Below are 5,877 nucleotides of genomic sequence, written 5' to 3' on the forward strand. Positions count from 1 at the left end.
TTGTCCGGCAAACAAGATTCAAACTGCAAGTCATTTCTCAGCTGCCGGTAGGATCAGGGGTCCTAGGGAAGAACGTCCGCATTGACGAACGTTCTCTGAGAGGTGCCGAGTGTACAATGTTTGCAGAGAACTGCACTGGGACCCTCGAAGCTCAACTGCATTGGCACCCTGGCATACGAAAGAAAAAAGGTACACTACAGGCCCCAGCGAGATTTGAACTCGCGACCCCTGGTTTACAAGACCAGTGCTCTAACCCCTGAGCTATGGAGCCCTAGCCGAGTGTCAGCTTTCCATATCTCCTCTTATAGATACATTCACTAAGTTTAATACACCGAACTGGTAAATGGAATTTTGACGGGAGCAACACTCCAAGATAGTCGCCAAAATAGGAATCTTTTCATGTTCCCTCAACACTTCAAAAGACTGCTTGGAGCAAATCATTTATCAGATCGTCTTCTCATCCCTCATCTTGATACTCTGCCGAGACATTGCCTCGTGTGCCTCTAGTTCCCAGAAAGGGTGCAGATCTTTAGAATTCCAGATGTTTGGGAACATGAGGGACCCACCTAAGAAAGGAATCTCATAATAGAGGGTGTCTGATGGGGAAGAAGATTGCAGTGCACCCCTTCACTCATTGCGGTGGTGCTTTTTGTGGTGCAGTCGGCGCTAAAGAAATAAGGATAAGACGTGGTCTTTGCCCTCTAAACCTTATAGTCTGGCAACGTAGACAAATAAATTCAACAGTTGGATAAGTTAAGTTCTGCGATAGAAATATTTGTAGAGTGTCTTGGGGTTACAGAGGAGGGGGATCTAAATCAGTTTGTGTTAGAAGTGGGGCTCAGGGGAAACTTACAGGAAAAGCTGCCTTGAATTGACTTTTTCTGGTTACTTACCATTATAAAAAAATTAACTAAACACGGCACAGATTGCAATATAATTTAATGGATTTTGACAAATGCATTCATCCATGTAAATGCTACCCTAATAAATATATACATCATTTTGTGCTCCTTTTCACCAGTAGCCCACCCCCTCCCACCACCTCAGAGGAGACCAGATGAATTGCCTTTGGTCTAGTCTAGAGACATTAACAACAGGAGGAAGGGGATGAAAGGCAATTACTTGGAGGGAACAGTGTGCAAAGGCATGGACTTATGAGAAATTAAAATAAAAACAAAATGAGGTGGTAAATCGGAGAAGAGATCTGTCCTGGTTTTGGCCTTTCTAAATTCAGAGCCCCAAACCCATAAGTTTGCTTTTGGGGGGATTAATGCCTCTCTTTCAAAGGTCCAGGGACAGGAGCAAGCAAGAAAAAGGTGTGTTGGGGAGGAAGAGTTTAATCTTTCCTTAAGATATAGATTTACATATATCTTTGGTATAAAATACCATTTTATTTTAAAGAAAAAGGCTCTTGTTTTCACTTTAGAAATCTCATTTGTATAAGCTAGTAAACAGGAATTTAAAAAATTATTTAACTAAGAAAGATCTTGTACCTGTTTCTTACTGCAAATATAGTCCTTGATGAGAACATTAGAAAAAGCAGATTCATATAATCCCCAAGAAATTACCAATTCTGCTAAGATTTAGACCCTCTGATCACAGTCCTACTCTTGTACCCATGATTTTTAAATATTTTCATTTGTCCAGGATCACAAAGATTACATAAAAAATATGTAAGCTTGTGTATGATTGTGTCCTTTAATTTTCATTGTGTAAATGTAAAACATGACCACTGACCTTACACAATTTTAAGCAAGAGAAATGTTCTATTTAGATAGGCAAAGTGAGGCATTCATGGCAGATGTTCTTGGTTCAGGAATGAGTCACGGAGAAGCCTCACCATGTTGTCCTAAGAGGAGATGAACCTGTACAACTGCCCAGGGTGAAGAATGTTACAGGACCTTCTGTGGTTTGACAAGACACTCCTTCGGTGTTCAATCCTTAGTCTTTGTACACCAAGTAATATCCTCCATGCCTCCTCCCCCCACAAACGGAGACTTTGTTTTAACTGACTGTTCGGCTTGATCTCTGTACCCCGTTTTCCTACACAAGGCATTGCATTGCACTGGGGGACATCTCCAAGGTGATCAGCATGGTAATCTTTTGGGACCTACTGACAGGCATCATAATTCTTGAGGAGGTGGCGGAGTGCTTGACATTTTTCTAGGACAAGAAAATCAAATCAGAATAAACTTTGAATCACAGGTGATGTTATGTTGGTGTGTGTAGACACTCAGTAGAGTATAGTGGTTAGAAAACCTGGATCAGTTATTTAACCTTGCAGAGTCAGTGACCTAGTCTGACAAATTAGGATTTCTTATTATCGTTGTTATTATTATCTTTATTAATGTTATTACTTTAGGGAGACAGGCCTTAGGCAAAATCGCTAACCAGTCAAAGCGCTCTCTCCAACAGCTGTCTCATCCCCTCTCTCCTTGCTGTTTCTCCTCCTCTCTTGTTATTCTTTGATTATATTCTTGGCCCCTTTGACCTTTTCCGGGAATCTATTCCCTTACCCTCATCCTGTCACAATTAGCAAGCTCTCATCTGTTCCCTATATGAACTGATTTCTTCCCCTTTAACCATACTCATTACACGTCTGAAAGGAATTTAAAATGCTCAAAAAAGAATTCCAAGAAGAAAGCCAGGACAACAACCACTGATGTGATTTTTGTGTGTGTCATGGATAGGGTGTTTTTTGTCTCTCAGAGACAGAGGTTGGTTTCCTGGGCTGGGACACCAACCTCTGTCAGGACAAATAAACCTTAGACTAATAAACCATATCTGCATTCCACTTATCTCATACCCCTGAAATAAATTAAGTCCAATTAAGGATGTTATGTCAATCTTTCTCATTGTCTCAGGCACGAGCTGCCCACGTGGCACTTGGCTGACCTGTCTGACTCCAGGTGGTTCCCAGAGCCCTTTCCACTACAGCTGACCCTTGAAAATGCAGGGATGAAGGGTGCAGACCCCCAGTTGAAAATTCACATAGAACTTTTGACTCCCCCAAAACTTAACTACTGATAGCCTACTCTTGACTGGAAGCCTTAGCAATAACATAAACATTCAATTAACAAATATCTTGTACGTTACATAAATTTATACTGTATTCTTATAAGCTAGAAAGAAAATTATTTCTTTTTCCAAGTATATTTGTATTAATTTCAGAAAAGAAGAGAGAGGGAGAGAGAGATAGAAACATCAATGATGAGAGAGAATCATCGATTGGCTGCCTCCTGCACACCCCACACTGGGGATAGAGCTCGCAACCAGGAATGGAACCGTGACCTCCTGGTTCATAGGTTGACGTTCAACCACTGAGTCAAATCAGTCAGGCTAGAGAACAAAATATTATTAAGAAAGTCATACGGATGAGAAAATACATTTATACTATCTATTGAAAAAAAAAAGTCTGTATAAGTAGACCAGTGCAGTTCAAAACCTTGTTGTTCAAGGGTCAATTGTCGTTTATTAGACCCAGCAAGCAAAGTAAAAAATGGGCATGTTCCAGTGTGCTATGGGCCATCCAAAGCCCTTTTCTGGGACAACTTGACCCCTAATAAGGATCTTAGGAATATTTCTAGTTGCTGTAATGTCTGTGTTTCTATCATTTTCCCTCAACTTTTTATTTTGCAAAGTTTTAATCCTGATGTGGAAATAAATTAAGGCCAATTAAAGGAGAACAAGCAAAGGCTATTTAGAGCAGTGGTTCTCAACCTTGGCTGCACATTAGAATCACCTGGGAATCTTTTTAAAATCGTGATTTCCGGGCCTCATCCTCCGGAAATTCTGTTTCTTTGTTATGGGGTGGGGCCACAACATTAGTAACAAAGAAACAGAATTTCCGGAAGATGAGGCCCGGAAATCAGGATTTTAAAAAGATTCCCAGGTGATTCTAATGTGCAGCCAGGTTGAGAACCACTGATTTAGAGCTTGCTGCAGCAAGGGAGTCAGCCATGATCACTTGAGTTTTGTCAGTCACTCACAGGCAGATGGAGGAGTGGGAAAGCTTTAGCGTGGTAAAAGGGAAAGGCTTCAACTGATTGGAGGCGTTGGCCTGGGGAAGCTAGAGGTGGGCTAATTGGAAGCCAGGCATCCTACGTCATTGGTCAGGGATGCATATTTGACTTTCTCTGCTTGGTCCCAAGTAGGAAATATTTGATAAGCTATTAGTTACTAAGCAAGTCCTGGCCATTTGAGGCTGCTTCCTACAGCGGTTATTATTTAATTTCCTGGATTATTACTAGAGATAGTGTTCTGAGTTTCTGTAAATCTGACTTAAAGTTAGTAGGCTGGTTTCCTGAGCTGGTCGCTGCAGGTTGTGAGTCAGAGTCCTATTATTTATTATATGTGGTCTGGCCATTGCCCATTTGTATATTCAATCTCTCACTAGAGAAAAGTTGAAAAATGTTACAATAATGCCTGTATACCCCCTACTTAGAATCTTAATTATTTTTTTGTTAATCCTCACCAAGGACATTTTCCCATTGATTTTTAGAGTGAGTGGGAAGGAGAGGGAGAGACAGAGAAAGAGAAACATTGATGTGAGAGAGACACAGCAATTGGTTGCCTCCCTTGCGCACCCTGACCAGGGCCAGGGATTGAGCCTGCAACACAGGTACCTGCCCTTGACTAGAACCAAACGGGGACCCTTTAGTGCACAGGCTGATGCTCTATCCACTGAGCCAAATTGGCTAGGGCAGAATCATTAATTATTAACAGTTGCCACATTTTTTACTTGAACTGCCACCTAACCATCAAGTGTATGTGTGTGTGTGTGTGCGCACACATGCATATTCTTCTAGGTTTATATTGTATGTATGAGAAAAGAGGATATTTTCTTTTATTTAACTGCAAGCTTCTAGTAAACAAGGATAATAACCTTATCTGTCACATACCCATGACCCTTCAAACCTAAGTATCTCAACATGCATCTCCTAAAATAAGAACTAAGAAAAAAAGAGTAACTTCAGTACTATATCACACTAACATTTACAATAAATTCCATATAATCTAATACCAACATATTTTCAATTTCTTCAATTGGCTCCCTCATATTTTGCTGAAAGTCTGGATTCAAACAATGTTTCTTATTGCATTTATTTTTAATGTCTCTTCAACCTCATATCTATACTAATAAAAGATAGTATGCTAATTAGAGCTGATGTCGTCTGGACAAAGCCGCAGTGGCTGTGAGGGCCGAGGGCAGGCAGCCAAGGTAGTGGCTGTGAGGGCTGAGGGCAGGCAGCCATGGTGGCGGCTGCTAGGCCCGGGGCTCAGGCCTTGCCTCTGCGGTGGCCGGCATGGCAGTAGCAGCGGGATGATGGGGAGGGTGCCTTCCCCTGATCGGCCTGGTCCCCTTCCGCAGAGGGAGGCCAGACTTCGACTTAGGCCCACTCCATGGGGAGCGAGCCTAAGCCATCAGTAGGACATCCCCTGAGGTCTCCTGGACTGTGAGAGGTTGCAGGCCAGGCTGAGGGACCTCCCCCGCCAGTGCATGAATTTTCATGCACTGGGCCTCTAATATATATATAATTGATTTCAGAGAGGAAGGGAGAGGGACAGAGAGATAGAAACATTAATGATGAGAGAGAATTATTGATTGGCTGCCTCCTGTACACCCCTACTGGGGATCAAGCCCATCATGCTGGGCATGTGCCCTTGACCAGAATCAAACCGAGGACCCTTCAGTACTCAGGTCGATGCTCTATCCACTGAGCAAAACCAGCTAGGGCTTTAAATATATCTTTATTTATTTTAGAGAGAGGAAGGGAGATAGGGATAGAGATAAAAACATTGAAAAGAGCCCTGGCCGGTTTGGCTTACTGGATAGAGCATTGGCCTGTGGATTCAGGTGTCCAGGTTCGATTTCAG

At 42.2% G+C, this 5,877-nt stretch overlaps 1 non-coding gene across 1 annotated transcript; it reads right to left on the reverse strand.

Annotated features, from left to right (window-relative positions):
- Positions 1–198: 198 nt before the first annotated feature.
- On the reverse strand, positions 199–271 carry TRNAT-UGU. Its single transcript has one exon. It is a non-coding gene; the product is annotated as a tRNA-Thr (tRNA).
- Between the last annotated feature and the right edge of the window lie 5,606 nt (positions 272–5,877).

This window comes from Myotis davidii, unplaced genomic scaffold, assembly GCF_000327345.1.
Source record: "Myotis davidii unplaced genomic scaffold, ASM32734v1 scaffold594, whole genome shotgun sequence".
Classification (NCBI taxonomy): Eukaryota; Metazoa; Chordata; class Mammalia; order Chiroptera; family Vespertilionidae; genus Myotis; species Myotis davidii.